Genomic DNA, 19,803 nt, shown 5'->3' with positions numbered 1-19,803 from the left:
GGTGCCCCCATCCCCCATTGTTTCCAATGTAGCAAAATGCAAAGTGATGCACAAAGGGACAAAAAATCCAAACTTCACATACACGCTACAAGGGTCTGTTACCCAGCTTTCACAGGTTGTGAACTTATTTCTAAGGAATCTCCACCAGCTGCTAAGAGTGTAACAGCACACTAATATCTTAAAGTAGCAATGGAGAAAATAACTCGGCTTGGCAATGCGAGAGGCAGGCTGAGAGGGGATCTTTTTAGACTTTGTATACCAGAAACAGCTTGAAACGTATCTGCAGAGAATTCACAAAAGACCAAATTGCAGTTTTAAATATTTTTATATAAATTTTGTTTGCAAGCAATCATACAGTAAGAAGTAAAGGCACATACACACAGTTCCTAAGTATATAGATAGGGAGGAAAAGATAGGTAGGATGATAGAGTAGGAGTTTTGGGTGGCAGAGGACTTATACATTACCTAAATCAACTGAAGAAAGTATAGGAGAAGGCAAGGGTTCAAATGACCAGCATCTGAATCCAGGCGAAGGACGAATTCGTGCCTCACATCAACAAGACCAAGGGAGGTTCAAGTTAGCAATGAACACTGGAGTTAGGGTGCACAGTATTTTTATACCCTTTTGTGCAGGTAGGGGCGGGAACAGGTAAGTTTCATTTTCCTAAATTCTCTGGCTTGCTGGCTTGAGCTAATTAAAAGCTCATCTATTGTTCTAAGTACCCGGGACAATGAAGTCAATTGCTCTTAGATTAAATCAGGAAGCACAGAATGGCTTTATGCAGAGTAACTCTTTGGAGCCTCCACTCAGGTTATTCAAATTTGACTGAGGCTTGTGATTAGGAAGAGATTGATTGGTTTAGGGAGATTGTATCAATAGGTTGAGAAAATGCAGGGAAGAGGCAATTGTTGAGGAAATGGTTTCTCAAAAGCACATCAGATATAACATGTAGTACCAGGGAGTTCTCTGGGATCCATTGTATCACAACAACTTAGCGGGGTGTGGCGTTCAGGAGATGTGTAGATTCCATTATATCACTGAAGTACTCTGGTAGGGTAAGATAATCAAAGATGCATGTCCTTGTTATGAGAAGTCCCGATAATTGCCTGGAGTAACTCACAGATTAACTTTCTGAAAACAGGCTGTTTTGCCTTAGGCTTGCTCTTGGTTGGGACACTCTGCTATCCACCCATACAAACATGGAAACTGGCATTTTTGCAGCACATAGTATGAGAAATAATATGAACTTCAATATTTTATAAGGCAGGGGATGGAGGCCAGGGTTACAGGTCAGTGCTATCAGTCACAGACCAGGAAAGGGATTTGGGTGTCTTAGTTGATAGTTCCATGGGAATGTCAACTCAATGCATGGCAGCTGTGAAAAAGGCAAACTCTATGCTGGGGATCATTAGGAAAGGAATTGATAATAAAACTGCAAAGATTGTCACGCCCTTATATATATATAAAACAGTGAAGTGCCACAGCACTTGGAATTACTGTGTCCAGTTCTGGTCGTAGCATCTCAAAAAAGGATATCGAAGAGATAGAAAAAGTGCAGAGAAGGGCAATGAGTATTTGAGAGGATTGGAGCACCTTCCTTATGAGGAGGGGTTGCAGCGTTAGGAACGCTTAAGTTTGGAGAGGAGCCGTCTGAGGGGGGATATGATTGAAGTCTATAAAATTATGCATGGGGTAGAAAATGTTGACAGAGAGAAATTTTTCTCTCTTTCTCACAATACTAGAACCAGGGGGCATTCATTGAAAATGCTGGGGGAAAGAATTAGGACTAATAAAAGGAAACACTTCTTCACACAACGTGTGATTGGTGTTTGGAATATGCTGCCACAGGAGGTGGTGATGGCCACTAACCTGGATAGCATTAAAAGGGGCTTGGACAGATTTATGGAGGAGAAGTCGATCTATGGCTACCAATCTTGATCCTCCTTGATCTGAGATTGCAAATGCCTTAACAGACCAGGTGCTTGGGAGCAGCAGCAGCAGGAGATAATTACTTTCACATCCTGCATGTGAGCTCCCAAAGGCATCTGGTGGGCCACTGCAAGTAGCAGAGTGCTGGACAAGATGGACTCTGGTCTGATCCAGCAGGCTAGTTCTTATGTTCTTACAATAAATGCTTTTGAAATGTACCTTTAAATTTTTTTCTATTTACCTATCAATCTTTATATTAATCCAGTACAAGTTAGGGATGTTCAAACACCTGCCATTTCAGCTCAAGCCTGTTCACCAATCACAAACAGGGAGTCAGTTTTTCAGACTGTTCAGCTGTTTATTGATTAATTCTTTTTTGGCTGTTTGGCAGGTTGCTTCACAATTTTTCTTTGCAACAATGTAGTGTTATTCAATCAGTTTTTGCTAAGGTGTTTTTGTATAAAAACAGCTGAGTTCTACTTCTTCAAATAATATAAATCAGTAATAACCCTTCATTTTAAAAGAACTATTCAGTAACACTTCATTTTAAAAGAAATAATCTCATTCATGTAAAGAACATTTAGCAACATTGGCCCTTTCTGCACAACCCAAATAAAAGTTTTGGAGGACTTAAAAGAAGTGTTTTGGGGAAGGACTCTGCACAGGCTTTCCCCCCAAGACACCTTCAGAATGTTTTATTTCTGCTCAACCAGGTTTTTTTTAAAGAAAAATGCTAAATTAGGGATCTCCCCCCCCCCCAGATGGGGTCAAGATGTTTCCTGCCTGCTGTGCAGAGAGCAGGAAAAATCTTATTTTTATAAAAATAAGATTTAAAATCTTAAAATCATAAAAATCTTATTTTTACTGCCTGATTTCAAAGCTCTTCTACTTTTATATTCGCTTCCACTCAAGCCCGCCATTTTCTCCTGCTTGTAATTCTCCATCCCACCCTTTGGTGACAGTTTACAGTGGAGGTTTCCTCTACTTGCAACTCATCCTTGTGTGGTTTTAGTGCATAAAGTACATGAATAAAGTTAGTTTGGACTGGTGACCCTGCACATGTGTCTTTTTTCCTTTTTTTGTTTGTTTTGGAGGAGGGGCCTTTGAAGCTATGACGACTCAAAATATGTGCATATTGTAGATTTTGATATTGTGTTGCTGTAGCTTTGAGGACACCTCCCTCAAAACAAAAAAAAGGAAAAAAGACATGTGCACGGGATCACCAGTCCAAACTAACTTTATTCATATACTTTATATAGTGAAGTCGCACACAGAGGGGCTGCAAGCAGATAAAACTTCTGTTGCAAGCCTTCACCAAATGGTGGGTGGGACAGAAAAATAACAAGTGAGAAAAAATGGCAGGTACTAGTGGGGGGAGGCGGGAAAAAGAACCATTTTGCCTGGCAATGCTTTTTTGTCTGTGTTATGCAGACAAGAAAAAGCCCAAACTATTCTTTTTAAAAGTCTGCAAGAAGTTTTATTTGTGCTGTGCAGAAAGAGCCATTGATCAATTTGGATCAGCAGTATTTTTGCACACATAGTATTTTCAAAAAAACTTGTGCAAACAGAGATGGTAGTCAGTTTACATCTGTCCATTGTAGCCAAACAAGACAAGTGTGACTGTCAAACACATTTGATGTGAAGTTCAAATTCCAAGTCCAGTCTGTGTTGCTCATGCAAATAACTAGCTAATATATGGCCGAATTCCCACTGAACATTTAATCTAGATACAACCAAGTTTCAAAAGAACTGGCACCTTTTCATCCAGGTTCCAACATCCTCATTGCAGCATGTTTCTAGTGAAGATATCTAGGCATGCCCCTGGGGGGGGGGGGTGCCTGCTGTCAGGGGTGCAATTGTTAAGCTAGCAGCACCAACATTTCAGAGTATCTTTAGGAGACACTCCTGATGATACCACCCAGGTTTGATGAAGTTTGGTTCATGGGGGCTAAAGTTATGGACCCTCAAATGTGTAGCCTCCATCTCCTATTAGCTCCCATTGGTCCTTCGGTATGCAATTAAGAAGCTAGTGCACAAATAAGTAGCCTGGTTCCCATGGGAACTCTAGAGCATCCTATTCAAGATTCTATTCTATGACTGTCTAAGGCTAATCAACTAGTGTTGCCAACTGTGGCTGGGAAAATTCATAGCGATTTTGTGGTAGAGTCTGAGGGCAGCAGGATTTGGGGAGGAAAGAGGCCTCAGCCAAATATAAGGCCGCAGAATCCATCCTCCAAAGCATCCATTTGCTCTGAGGGAACTGATCTCTATAGTCTGGAGATTGGTTGCAACTCCAGGATATCTCTGCCTGGAGGTTGAGAACTATCATCAGTACACATCAGACTGCCCAAGAATCTCCCTTACAATCCATAATTCACTGAAATACTACTCAAATGAATGTTCTTCTCCAGATTGTAATAATTTTTCCAGTGGTGAGAGATCTAAATAATCCCACAGCAAATATGGTGGTCGTGGAATGTGCCATCAAGTCACAGCTGACTTACAGTAACCATGTAGGGTTTTCAAAACAAGAGACATTCAAATATGGTTTGCCATTGCTTGCCTCTGTGTAGCAACCCTGGACTTCCTGCTTAGCTTCCAATATCTGATAAGACTGGGCTAGCCTGGACAATCCAGGTCAGCAGTGGGCTGAATACAAATTTCACAACAGCAAAAAGAACCCAAATAGTTGGCAAAATAGTGAAGTGGACACAGGTAAACATTCAGTTACAATTTGTCCCAATGGCAAATAACCAGGTATAGCAGGTATAAATCGGGGAATGCCTATGCAACAAATTAGGGTCAGTCTCATCTCTAAGACTGCTCCTCTACCACTGGAACTTCAGGACAAAGAAGTTGTCTCTCAAATCTTCTGTTCACTACTTCAGAACTCTGAAACTATATTCACATAGCTGGATCAGGCAACGCATGCTACCTTCCATCCTGTTTAATCTGCTTTCTTCCCAACTTCCCCTTCATCTTCCCCTTTCCAAATCCTGCTCAGAGACAGCCCTCTTCCCTTCCCACCCCTGCCTCTTTCTTTACTATATTCTGCACAGCACAAACAAGATGTCCTGAGGCAATGGTGTAGCTACCACAGGACCAGTGGGGACAAGTGCCCCGGGCAGGCCCCATTTGGTCACGAGGGGGTGGAAAATTGTCCCACACCCCTCCTTCTTCCCCCTCAGCTGGCCCTGCCCCCACCAGGCTGCTCTTTCAGCTGGTGGAGACCGAAGGAGTAGCCTAGCAGGGCCACCGCAGGGCACCCCTCAGTTTGACCCTGCCTTGCCAGGCCCAGAGGAGGCCACAGCTGGGTACACCTCAGCCCTGCTCCGCCTTACCCACCAAGCTGGCTGGGGCTGCCACCAGCTCAGGTAAGTGGGGTGCGGGGACACAGTGGGACACATTTTGCCCCAGGCATCATTTCCCCCCACTACACCTCTGTCCTGAGGACACAGAAAAGGTATATGGGGAGGAAACTCCCCAGCCCTTTTTCCCAAGATGTCCTCAAGAACACCTTATTTAAGCTCAAGGAGTCTTTTTTTTGAAGATGCTAAAATGTGGCTTTTTTTTCTTGAAGTCATCTGCAAGTCATCTCCTCTTGCTGTGCAGATCTCAGGAGCTGAGAAGATGTCTCATTTTTCCTGCGCAACCATTAAAGCTCTCTTTTCAGTTTCCTCCAACTCTCATACCTGACATTTTATGGTGCTGCAGTGATCCTCTGTGCCTGCACCCATTTGGTGAAGGTTTCCTCAGAATGTTTGTTCTGTAGACTCTGCTGCTGGGCACATTTTCAGTCCAAAAAGTACATGGTTGTACTCAGCTAATCCTGCCATTTCTGGCAATATATATTTTCCTATTTTAAAATTTTGATGAGCTGTCTTCAAGCATACAAACACACAATATGAGAATCACAGCTGATTTTCATATTGTGTGATTGTGTCTTCAGAGATAGCTCATCGAAAATAAAAAAGGGAAAACTACATATTGCTGGAATTTGCAGAATAAGCTGATTACAACCATGTACTGTTTGGGCTGAAAAGATGCTCATCAGTGGACCCTACAGAGCAAACATTTCGAGAAAACCTTCATCAAATGGATGTAGGCACAGAGGATCACTGCAGCACCATAAAATGTTGGGTGCAAGAGCTTTAAAGTTCAGCGGGAGGAAATGGCAGTGGGGGAGGGGACCTCTTCTCTGATGCCTTTTTTTGTCTGTGCTGTCTGGACAAAAAAATGAGGAGGCAACTTTTTTAAGGATGCCCCCAGGATGTCTTATTCGTGCTGTTCAGAAAGGACCTCTCTTTCAGAATGCCTCACTGGGTTGTGTTTCTGGGACAAGCTGTGGGAGGATAGATCTAGTTAAAAAGGAACCATTTCCACTACAAATTATTTGATTTGCTCATTTCCCCAAATGTGATTTTGCATTTGTTTAGGTGTTCTTAACATACTCTGCTCTAATTTCAAGACCATGCATTGCATTTGCTCGTCTATTTTATCTCACTTTTCCTTTCTAGATTTTATTTGTTCAGTAATGATTAAGAACCATGATTAAGTACTGATTCCCTCTGTCTCCTCTTGTATTTTCACCCAAAATGTCATTCTAAGTTTGTGCATGTCAAAACACAACCTTGCAAACACCACCTTTCCCCATGTTGTGGCGCCTCACTCTCTTGGTAATACTGAGGAAGATTGCTACCCAAACACTCCTAGCATTAGGAAAGTACTTCATATGGCTCATATCTGGGTCCTGACGAAGATACAATGTTTTTAATCTATATTTTTAAAATAGATAAGAAGAAATAAAATGCCAAAGATGTCATACTATGACAATCACATTTTGACCATAAACTAAAGCTTAGTTTTTCACTATAATTATTTCTATGGAAATATCTAAATTTCAACAATAGGAGATAATTGAATAAAATGCCACCAAAAGATAACGTTTAAGGAAGACAGCAGCAGAAACATGTTTGTATTTTCAATGAATTCACTTAGCTTCTGAAGACATTTGTGTTTTGGTGAGCTAGATCAGCAAGTCTAATCTTCTGCCACAGTTTATGTAGGCAGAACACATCTTCATTGCTATAAATTGCATGCTGAAGTACAAAGATACCACTCATGTGTAAGGTCATCAACAACATTTTTCTTGAAGGAGCAAAGTACATCAATAATATTGCTGCATATCTTTTTAAATTCTTCTTTGCTAAAAAAAAATGGGTTCTTTTGTTTCAAAAGCCACAGTACGTTTATGGAACTTTAAGACCCTCTTCTACACTATAGCACTGAGCTTCATATTTGAAAACAGAACATGTGTTTCATTTCATTGTTGTACTAGGTGTCTTTTAATTCACCATATTCTGCTTTTTTTCTATGGGGATGTTTTACTCAGGTTTTTGGAACTCTAGAGAAATGTGCTGGAGGATCATAACTCATGTTCAAGAGCTCCTAGGGTCTCCCTGTACACACAAGGAGCCCCCACATGGGAGTTCTTTCCCTATGTGCTTGTACATAGCAGGGTGGTATTTACCAAGTTGTCATCAGACTAGCAGTTCAGATAGGCAGACAATGTTGTATGAAAATAATAGGATGAGGGATAGATACCCCAAAAGAATAGTAATGGGGTGTGTAGTAGCTATGTAATGGTAGTAGATATATGAATGTTTGGAATATTGTGCACGTGTTGCAAGATGTTGGATCCTGCTAAAAATGTCCACATGTGCAACAGAGGTGATTTTTCACTGATCCCCCCCAAATATACCTGGGATTCTCCATACCCCAGGAATAGCATGGGGGGGGGGGGTATTTGAAGCAGCAATGTGAGAAGACAGTTTTGCAAACAGAAATCCTTCTATCTATAGAAATCTGGAATCCAAGACACATTAATCATGATTGTTGGACACAGGTAATCTTAGGGTTATACTAACCCATGGCTGGGCCCCTAGGCTTTCAAATACTTCAGGCATCCTCTGGCACTTCAATCTTTCACCCCACTACAGCTGACAGCCTGACTCAAAACAAGCCTCAGCTGACTACGAGTGTCCCTTGCAACTTGCTCTCAACTGCCTCGCACGCTCACTCAGTCATCAAAAAGATCAAAAGCCCCAATGTGCTTGTAACGGTGTCTCAGCAAATAAATAGACAGACAGACAGACAGACAGACAGACAGACAGACAGACAGACAGACAGACAATTCCCTAGTCCTTGCAGGGCTCCTAGACTTCAGCCTAGTCAGCCTTATGGATAATATCGCCATAGATAATATATCTGTGTATATCCCAGTATTAAATCAGACATTAGCCAGGGGATGCAGAGGTTACAATCAGACAAACTAAGTCATATTAGAAAACCAAAGCCAGATATCACAAAACAGTATGGAAATGTTTGAATGCTGCAGAACTCATCAGGCTGTATCTTAAAAGGTAGGTAGGGGAGAGATGTTTCGGACCTGTTCTTAAGCCCTTTAACTGTATCCTGTGTAGAATGATCTACAAATTAAAAGTTACAAAGTAGGGCTGGATGAAGATAGTATAATTTTCTGCAAAGAAGATCTGGTTGGTATTCTCCTACAGTAAGCCAGTTCTGTAGTGCAATTTGAGTACTGAGCTAGAACTGGGAAAGCGCAGATTTAAATCCCTGCCTGTCATGAAACTTACTGAGTGACTTTGGGCTATTAGGCTTTTTCAGCTTAACCTATTCACAGGGTTGTTGTAAGGTTATAAGGCCAAAGTGGTGAACAATGCATGCTGTCTTGGTCTCTTTGGAAGCAAGATGGGATTAAAATGCTCTAAATAACTGAACCAACCCATTCTTTGTAGCAAAGATATTCTCAAATGAGGAATCAACCTATACTCCCTGCTCAGATATGAGAAAACTTACAACAATCATAGAAACTTTGAATTGTAAACATTTCAGTTCCTGACAGGAGAAAGGGAAGCAGTTCTGTTAATCTACCTCTGAACTAGATTAATGATCTAGAGTTATGGTTGAGTAATGAGGTGGTTTGCAGATGAAACCAAATTATTTAGGATGGTTAGGACAAAAATGAATTGCAAAGAGCTCTAAAAGAATCTCTTCAAACTGAGGAAATGCACATTAAAATGGCAAACGAGTGTCTAATGAAATGCATTAAAATGGCAAATGAACAAGTATAAAGTGATGTATATTAAGGCGAATAATACCAAACTTCATTATTCCGTGATAGGATCTGAGCTGACAGCAATATACCAAGAAAAAGACCTTGGGGTGGTAGTGGAGAGCTCAAAGGAAACATTTATGCAGTGTGAAGCTACTGTGAAAGAGACAAATTTTATGCTGATAGTAATTAGAACAAGAATAGAGAATAAAACTGCTGCTTTCATGCTGTCCTTATACAGATCTATGATGAAACCACAATTGGAATATTGTGTACAGTTCTGGTCACCACATCTGTCAAGGTTGACCCTGCCTTGGTATCATAAAGTCACCAAACGTAGACCTGGGTAGGTTCAAGTTACTCCCTAGTAACTTACACAAAATGTAGCAAAATACCTTTATTTAAGAAATTCAAGAAAAATTATTAAAAGCAAAGTATATTGTTCAGCGGAGTCTTGATGCACATAAAATAGCAAAGACTAACTGGCTGTTCTGTTAACTGGTTGTTATCTTAATAGCAGCAACAGTGGTTCTTTCAACTGGAACAAGATGTTCCAGAGCTTACAGATGTTCCAGAGTTTGAGTATCCTCAAACAGCAAGAGTGGTGAGTGGAACAAAGGGGATAAAAAGAAGAATGTTCTCTTTACTATCTCCATATGTAATTGAGAAAGTCTAGAAGGTGGAGCTGATTAACTTCTATCCAGTGGCATAGTGCCCATAGGGCGGGGGGGCGATGCCCTGGGTGGAGCAGCAGCAGAGGCATGGCCGGGCCATTGAGAGGGGGTGGTGGAGGTTCTGGGGGGGGGGGTGATGCTGCAGGGTGCATGTGAGCCCCAGGCATGGTTTTCCCTCGCTCTGCCTCTGCTTCCAGCCAATTGGCATGTACACATGGCTTGTACAGCAGAATGTGGAGGTTACTCATTCTATACACAGCAGAGTGCTAAACTTTTGATATATGTTGATACTAGGCTATCTCACACCATCCAGATCAGGGCACCCCATGTAACCCCAAGGTATAACTTGGAGGACATTTTGAGCTGTAGGGAGGTGAGCTTCTATAATGCTTTTAAAAGAATACTGGGGCTAAAAGTGTTACCGAAATGAGAAGGGGGGTTCACTGGGCTACATTTAAACCTAAACATTCTCCTCAGTAAAATAAATTAAAAAGTTTATTGCCAGAGTGGAGTACTGGGATAAAGAAAGAGTATCTCTGAACACACATGAAGGAGGTTTTTTTACAGTCTCACTGCTGAAAAATTAGAGCCAGCTTCTACACAGTTAAGACTTCAGAACACCAGGTGCAACTTCCATGAAGCCATGAACCCTGGAACCTCTCCATTCAAGAACTAAGCATGGTGAGCGAAAGAAAGGGATAGAAGGGAGACTCATCTGCTGAGACCTCTTGGCTCTTCTTTCCCCAGCTTGGCTTCTGCTCACTGCAGTAGGGAAAGAGTTGGGCAGCCCCAGCAGCCTCTTTCCCTCCTGGCACGATAACCACCACCGTTCCTCATCCCTGTCCTGTTCACCCCTACAAAAGGAGGTGGTGGTTGCAGGAGTGGCTTGCAGCCTTCTACTGTTGCTAGGGAAACAGGGCAGCCTGGAAAGCACAACCAGGATAAGGTTAAGTAGGGAGAGCCCAAAGGAGGCCTGGCCAAAATTGAGGGCAAAGGGTGTGGCTGGGAAAAGAATGGTAGTTAACAATGAGTTGAGGAGGTTGAAGTTGGCTTCTGGTTTGTTCAATTATCCTCAGTATTTCCAGATGGATTCACAAATAAGGAATTAAGAAATGTGAATAAGGAACAAGGGAATAAAGAATGGGGAAAAGGCATAAGGGGTTGGCTCCCTCAGTGAGCACCATTAACCCATCAATAGTTGTCTAGTGCCCATTGTATTTGTTTGTACAAAGGACTTTACTGTTAGTAGTCTATAATATAGACATTGATTGCCATAACAGCCTGACCTTTCCAACTAATCGCAGGGCTGTCTGTCTCCATGGAACTTTCTGTAGTGACAGTGAACTGCCCTTCCATACCAGATCCACCATGTAAACTAATTAACAAGCCCTCAAGATGACCTTGACAAGTAATTGCCAGTCTCATATGGGGTTGACTGACACCTGCAAACAGTCAGAGTGCCAGAGGATGAGAGTTTTAGCTGACTACAGCAGCTACCCCATGATGACTGGTTAAAACCAGTAGTTTACCAAGGGGAAATGGTGCCTGGGGGCAACACCTCCTCTGGGCGCTCCCACCCGCCCTCACCCTGTGTTTGGACTGAGACCCACCCACCCCACCTCTCTGCAGGCCAGTTCCTGCTGTCCCCAGGATCTGGGGAGGGCAAAAGCCGGCCTGCAGAAAGGCTGCTGGCAGGGCTTGGCAGTGGTGAGCAGCCCAGGTGGGGCCGCAGCCACCCACTGCCGAACTTCACCCCCAGCCTCCCTGCAGGGGGCAGGACTTGGTGGCACACAACTGGGCACACACCATTTGATCATGTGGAGGCACCCCGTGCCCCCCACATGACAGAAAGGTATGCACCTGGGGTCATGGGTGACCCCTATAGGTCATACACCTCTGGTTAAAACACTTTTGACTGATTACCCTAGAACAGGGGTAGGGAACCTGCAGCTCTCCAGATGTTCAGGAACTACAATTCCCATCAGCCCCTACCAGCATGGCCAATTGGCCATGCTGACAGAGGCTGATGGGAATTGTAGTTCCTGACCATCTGGAGAGCCGCAGGTTCCCTACCCCTGCCCTAGAAAATATGTAAGTGGAGACACGGCAGAAGTTAATAAAATTATGGGTAGTGTAGTGAGATTGGACAAGGAGAAAATCCTCTCCCTCATCCATAATACTAAAACCCATGGTCATCCACTGAATTCAAAGGTTGGGTGATTCAGCATAGCCAAAAGGAAGAATGTATTCACAGAGCATATAGTTAATATGGAACTCACTGCCATAGGATGTGATCATGACCACCAAGTTGAAAGGCTTTAAAAGGGGAGAGTGTGATTGAACTATCAATGGCCACTAATCTTGGTGAATATCTTTTTCCTCCACTATTAGAAGCAGCTGTTGGAAAGTACAGCCAGAATAATGTAGTTCCAGTCTTCCTGTTTGTGGGCTTCCTGTAATAGCTGGTTGGTCACTGTGTGAACAGAATGCTGGACCATGGGCTTTTGTCCAATGTAACATGGCTGTTCTTAGGTTCTTCATTTTATCTCCTGCAAATTAAACAATACTTTTTCTAATGATAAGTGTCCCTTTAGAGCATGCCTGAAAACAGTCACACTAACAAAACGGCATTAACAAAATCCTTATTTGGCTGAAAATTAGAATGCCCCTATGGCAATGAGCAATATGAATATCTTCATTTCAGGCAAATCTAATCTGATTAGCTCACCCAGGTACCCCAGCTGTGGCATACTCTTTGTTGTTTTATTTTGTACTTGAAATACACCTTATGATTTTGTGTCCATTGTATGCTTTTTTAATTTCAATTTTACTACCATTTAATTTTGAGTTTTGAATCCTCAGAGACAGGAGAAATGTCTTTGGAGAATAGATATGTTTATCCCCACTATCAAGAGAGTGATTATCTAGTATATCCAGAGAGACTCCATCTTGAAGTCTAACAAAAATCATTTTTTTCTTTCTCACCATTCCACCTAACTCTCATTGCAGGTGTTGGTGTTTGGAGATCAATGTGTCTTACTCCAAGGTAATCAGTTCAATTAGCTTGTCTGAGATCATCATTAATTTTTTTCCAGATGCAACTGGTTTCTTAATTGGATAGGTTTCAGTTTTGAAGGGGTGTGTGTGAAAGAGTGACCTTTTTGTGATGTTTGGACCAATATGTAACTTAATTGGTTCATTGATAGTCGTCTGATGTGGTTAACTAGAGGCATAAATTAGTTACTCAGTGTTAACAATTATTCCTTCCTTTTCCTTCATCATTGTTGATGCTCCGCCTCTACTTTTGCTTTAAGAACTTTGCACATGTACTGAGGACTTCAATAGTAACTATTCAGCAAGTATTCTTTCTAATAAGATATATTCTTTGTTGTTTTATTGTGTACTTGAAATACACCTTATGATTTTGTGTTCACTGTATGCTTTTTCAATTTCTATTTTACCACCATTTAATTTTGAGTTTTGAGTACTGATTCAGGGCCCAGGGCTCAGTGTTGCTACCACCCAAAGACTGGGTCAGATCTTTGACATCCATCTCCATTCAATATTAAATCTCTCAGCAGGAGTGTGGGACCGAAATAAGTGGGTCACTCAGCATTGCGGACAAAATAAATGTCATTTTGCATGGTGTGTGGCGGTAAAACTACAGTACTTTCATTTCAGTGCAAAGACATTTTGCTGAGGCTCAGCACCATGTAAGCACATCTCAGTTTATTTTCACTTTTACTGAAAAAATTAAAATCCCAAATGGAAGGGTGTAGAATTTTTATAGACTTAGACTTTAGCAAATTGCTATGAAATGAAAGGCTTTCTGAAGTGGAGGTAGTGACCTATTTCATTTATGTGCAGCAACCGGAATTAAATTTATTTCATCTTTAAAATGTAGCAGCCATTTGAACAATTTAACACAGGCTTTTTTCTGCTACTAATAGAGGCCATTAATAAATAACATTTACAGGTTTGTGTCAGCTTTCACAGACTGTGGAATGTGAAAACGCCAGTGTAGATTTGAACTGGAGGACACATCACCAAAAATATATGGTCATGGTTGGTGTATAGCAGCAGAATCCATAAAACTGTTACTTATGTGGCTTTATCTGAATGGTGTAACTGGTGGCATTTATTTACATAACTCATTTCAATTCCTTATTGATGTATTATTGCATATAAAACAGCACTAAGAATGCACATAAGTTCCTCTTGGACACTTCCTTTCTTGATATCATTTGTTTCTTTTATCATCTGACTCTTTGCCTTCTTTTGCCCACCTGTTCCTCAAGTTTTCTGTCAACTGCCCATTCCCGTATTCTTTAGGTACTCCAGATTCGATTCCCTTTCCAGATCTCAGCTATTCCTGCTTCTAGAGCCTGGCTGAAACTGATCCTAGACAAATCTCTCACAGGAAGAAGACTGTTTATACATTTGCCACTGCAAAAAATCCACACTGTAGAGTTGAGATGTTTGTCAGTATTCTATGATACACAAAAACTTAATCAATGGATGGGGGTGTAATAATGATAAAAATTATAAAATGTTAATTTCACTTCTCTATAGAGACCATAATCAGATAATAGATTCCCTGTAATGTACATTTTCCTGTAATGTACTACGTTTAAAGAAAAATATCAACACTTTTAGGCACAAATCTTACAAGACAGTGTGTAGAATTAATTGTAAATAGAAATTTGAATTTTTAGAAACCTGGCATAACAGAGGCAGTGGCTGTCTGCAAGCCCCCTATTGTTGCTCCTCCCACAGTCATGACTCCAGACCACCACAACTATGCCAACAGCACTAGTGGGAGTGCATGGATGCCAGTGTGGCATTCTGTACTGTATTCAGTCACCCACTGGTAGATCCACTCCTTAACTTGAGCAAGTGCTCTGGGGAAAGCAAATCTGATGACATAGCCCTGCACCACTCCCAGCGACAGAATCAAATGTTCCCTTTGGATGGAGCTGTTAGAGTTGTTTTATAGGAAACTTCAATCTTTCTAAACAGTATAAGGTCTCAAGATTTTCTTGAGGTGTCAGGGCATCACTATGAAGTTTTCAGGCCAATATCTTCAGGCAGTTTCAGACATCAATAGGTTAATTATATTTAAAAATAAATGTTAAATGTTTAGTTGTGGGCAACTATCATAAAATTTTCTATGGAAAGCTAAGGGTGTGCCCTCTGCAGCTTTGATTTCAACCATTCTCTTTATGAGTTTTAGAGTCACAAAGAAAGTGTTTTTCTTGGAATCACACCTCACTGCTATTTTTCCATGCTGAGAAACAACACATGAAACAGGTGCACCTTCAAAGGAAAGGAAGATGTTAAATAATGTACCCCATCATTAATTTGTAGTCAAACATGGACAAGCACCTCTCATTATCAGAGTCAAGAGATCACAACACACCAGGTGTTACTTTGAATTAACAACTTGACCATGCAGTTTACTGGAATTATTTCCAGGCTTAAATTAAGAATTTGTCTGAATAGTTACAAAAGGATAAAAATGTTTTGTAATACTGAATGTATGTTGCCAAGGAAACAATATAGTATTTCAATTACTTTAATGGAAATATTGCAATATAATTAACTCCTACCTTTCTCTCGGTTTCAATGACCTAATGGCAAGGAAAAATTGACAGGAGTCTTGTAGCATCTTCAGAATGAATGAGGTTTTCATTCTAGCACAAATTTTCAGGAATAAGAGCCCAGTTTGTCAGATGCTGATGAAGGAGACTCTACTTTATGCAAGTGTATGCTAGAATAAAAGAAGTCTTAATCTTTACAGTGCTGTAAGAATCCTGGTTTTTTCCTGCTACAAATGAACACAGCTACCCCTCTGGAATGAAAGAACCTTGTTACCAGATAGACCTTAAGTGGGTTCACACAGGTGGATTCCGGCACAGGATGAATATAACGTATTTGGCACATTATAAAAAGATCCATTTTGGGATTTTGTCTTTTGACAGGATGGAAGAACACAAACGTTGTCAACTAAAATGGATCTTTTCCCCCACCTGCTGCATGGAGATCTTGTGAGTTTCACAGTGGTGCCCACCATTTTGTGTGCTGCAGCAGATTCTCCATGGAGATTTCCCACAGAGGTTTCCTGCGCTTGCAGCTCATCCATTTGCTATTTCACTCTAAAAAGTAGATGAATGAAGTTTGTTTGTTCCTCTGTGAAACTACAGGAACACAAATATGCACATATTGCAGCTTCTCTAATCTAAAACTGTTGAGGGGTGACAGGAACATATCTACCTCTCGTCTGAGCTTTTCTGTGGGACTTGGGAAGAAATTGCCTCCCCCCTTTAGGTTTGAAGGGAACTTTTGAGCACTTTTCCCCCTTCTGGACTACAGTCTCACTCAGCCACCTTTTTAGAAATGCTAATACAGGTAGTGAGAGACAAATGAGATGGATTAAGTCTTCCTTTCTTCTGCAAGCAGGTATCACAGATTTGGAGGTCTTAAAAGGATAGAAGGACCTCAGGAAGAGAATACCTGGAGTTAGCAGGAAAAGCTTCCTTGATTCAAACTGACCAGGTCAAGCAGGTAGTGTCAAGAGTGACTCCATCTTGAATGCTAAGGCTTAGAAAAAATCGTTTTGCCTTCTCTCATGAGTTAGAAAAGTTCAAAACTGCAGGTGTTGTTAATTGGGGTAAGTGTTTATCTCCTCAAGGTTACTGTGTGCTTGTTAGAAGGATGGTGTCATCCCTGTTAATTGGAATCAGATGTAAGTGGTTATGCTGAGAAAGTTGCATTTTCTATGGGAGGAGGAATTTCCCTCCTTGTTAATGAGACCTGGAAGATTCTAATTGTGAGGGTGTCCTTATTGGTCAACCATTGGTCACCCGTGGTGGTCAATCTAAATCATAAACTGGTTCATGTGTTAGCAATTACCTTTCTTTGTTTCTATTATGCTTGCCCTCCACTCAGCTTGAAACCTTATTGGAACTTTGCACAAGTACTTGTGTCAACTTATACCTTTTGCTTGTGAGAGTTTTTGCTATTGTATGTAGATACAAGCTTTTGTTATTTTCTTTGTGTAACTGTTTCACACCTTGATATGCATCTCACTGTTATTTTAAGCTTGTACATTTACAGTTTTACTTTAATCATTTTTAAAATTATTTTCACATCTTGAGTTTCTGGTTTAGAGCTCACGGTGCTCAGTTACTATCACCCTGAAGGCTGGGTCACGTCTTTGACAGGTGGGAACTGGAAATTGATAAAACTCTGGGGAGCAAGGAGGAACTATTCTTCAGGCTGGGACCATTGCCTGTGTTCTGGAGGAAGCAGCTATTTTGACTATGTGCTCACCCAAGGACTTAAAGGATATCTTCCAGGTAATGCATAATCTGTAGACTGTTGAAACATCCAAAACTTAAGAGCCTACCTTATTCTAACAACTAATAGGATATGTATAGAGGAACAAACAGATGAATTGCATTTATCTCTCATTTCTTTTGAATCTCTTGCACAATCTTGTGTGGTTCTAAAAGTATGCTTGTAAACATTTTCTTTTTATTAAATACTTTTTAACCTTTGGATGGTGGTAGCAGGTTTCTACTGTCTTGGGCATGATATTTTATAAAGGGGCCAAAAGGAGGGGAGAAGGCTGGCAATTGGCAAACAGCCATTCCTCCAGGGGTGCCATGAATTGTCCCTGTGGTACCCAGGACTGGGGAAGTGGGAGACACAGAGGCAAGTTATCAAAGTTGAAAAGGAAACTGGGTGCCCTGACCCTTTCCAGCGGGAAATTCTTACAAAGGTCGGGTGGTGGCAGCAGTTACCCCAAAGAGAGAGAAGACCCTCCAGCAGGAGTTAGGAACCCTTAGGAGAGAACTGAATGGAATACAGCCTACAGGTCAAAGCAGGCCTGTTCTGCCACAGGACTCAAGACTTGTATTTCATTTTTGTGCATTTATCAAAGATGAACAATGAGAATTGCTTGGTAAATAGTATTTTAGCAACACATCAAATTGCATTTAACTTTAAAATCCCCAGAGAATAACTGTGCTACCCATACACATATCATAAGGAAGACTGGATTAGATATAGATGCAGGCAGAGTGAAAATTGGTGGAAAGAACATCAACAGTTTGAGATCTGCAGATGGTACAACCTTACTCTCAGAAAACATCAAGAACTTGAAATGACTACTGGAGGCCCTCGTTTTGCAAGACCTGAGACAGACTGTTAATACGCATGAAATATATGAATTCTATTTTCTTGCAATGTTCTCAGTGGCAAGAGTGTTACAAGATACCCAACCTCCTGAACAGCTCTGATGTGCTCTTTTGCGAGACTGTTGCAAATTTTATACTAGAAATTAGTAACTTTAACTGTGTTTTTTAATCTTGTTTTACTTTGAAATTGTGTCCTGTTTTGTATGCCAATAAAGGCTTGTTGTTGTTGACAGACTGTTAATGGTTCATTTTGAACAACATTAATTCATAGGGTCAAAGAAGTGACTTGACATCACACACATACCTATGCACTGATAATTCGCTGTCTAACAGCCCAATCCAGAGCGGGCTGGTGGGTGGGAACAGTGCTGCTCCAGTGCTGCCACATCTACTCCAGATGGCTTTCCCACAATGTGGGAAGCCCAAAAAAACAAAAAAGAAAACATATCTTTGAGAATCACCCATAGGGGATAATGGAGATATGCCACAAAAAATGATGATGGCTTTGCCGATGCATGGGGGCTGGGTAGTGAGTGGAAGCTGAGTAAGGTTGCCTTCCCCCACTAGCCTGTACCCGAATGCCCCCAGCCACACCAATGCAGCTTGCTATGATGGCGGGCCTAGATGAGGGCAGCAACTTCTGTTCGGCCGCCACAGAGCAGCACAGCACTCGGCTGCTAAGGTAACCCCCTTACCAGCACATTTGCCCCTTGTGCTGGCGGGATGGGCACCCATGCTGGCACAGGGCTGCACCTGCTCCAGAGAGGGGTCCAGCACCCCTCCTGATTGGGTTGTTAGTCATGGGGTGATACCACATGTTTGTGCCTCAGTTACATTGGCATTAACTAGAGGTCAGGCTTTTTTCTATTATGATTCTCACTCTGTGGAATCAGGTCTCTGAAGAGGTGATGTTGTCCCCTCATTGGAGAGCCTTAGGAGACAATGTTAGGCTTGTTTGTTTGCCAGGGGGTTTGATGGGCTATGAATAGCAAGCAATTTTTTTGTAGACGAGTTATTTGTAGTTTGTTGTTGCATTTTATTTTGAATTTGTATTGTGTTAATTATTGCTGCAAGCCACCTTGAGCCAAGAGGAAAGGGGTTTTTTTTGACACCTGAAAGCTTTTCAATAACTGATCGTATTGCTTCATCACAGATATGTAGAAGGGAAGAATCTGTTCATCTACAATGTAGGAATATTCCTATGTTAAAAAAGTATGCCTCTCTTCAGCTAATGAGATCCAGAATGGTAGGAATCAAAACAAATGTGCAAATACTTATTATTTGTTCCCACTTGAGTGATTGTACTAATACATCCCCTACACTTTCATTGTAATCTAAACTAATGAGATTAAATGCCACTTTAATGAAAACATGACATTTTCTAGTTTAATGATTTATTTCTGCTTAAATTACACTTGATAAGCACAAGCAGGGAAGCTCGCAACTCCAGCCAAAGCATTTTTGTATGCAGAACGATTATTTTTTTAAGAATACTTTGAGAACATTTCAACTACAGAGATATTCTGTTTTTCAGCTGAATTATCCCGAAAGTGAAAAGGAACAGGTGAAGTCTTAGTCAAAATAATTGATACTTAAGAAAAGATGTGAATATGGTTACAAACTTTGATTTGTCTACTAGTGTGTTCAAGATAATTTTCTTCAAATAATTTTGCTATAGTGGCGTAGGAGGTTAAGAGCTCGTGTATCTAATCTGGAGGAACCGGGTTTGATTCTCCGCTCTGCCGCCTGAGCTGTGGAGGCTTATCTGGGGAATTCAGATTAGCCTGTACACTCCCACACATGCCAGCTGGGTGACCTTGGGCTAGTCACAGCTTCTCGGAGCTCTCTCAGCCCCACCTACCT

Source organism: Sphaerodactylus townsendi, linkage group LG02 (assembly GCF_021028975.2).
Source record: "Sphaerodactylus townsendi isolate TG3544 linkage group LG02, MPM_Stown_v2.3, whole genome shotgun sequence".
In the NCBI taxonomy this organism is placed as follows: domain Eukaryota; kingdom Metazoa; phylum Chordata; class Lepidosauria; order Squamata; family Sphaerodactylidae; genus Sphaerodactylus; species Sphaerodactylus townsendi.
Note: the sequence above shows the minus strand (reverse complement) of the source record.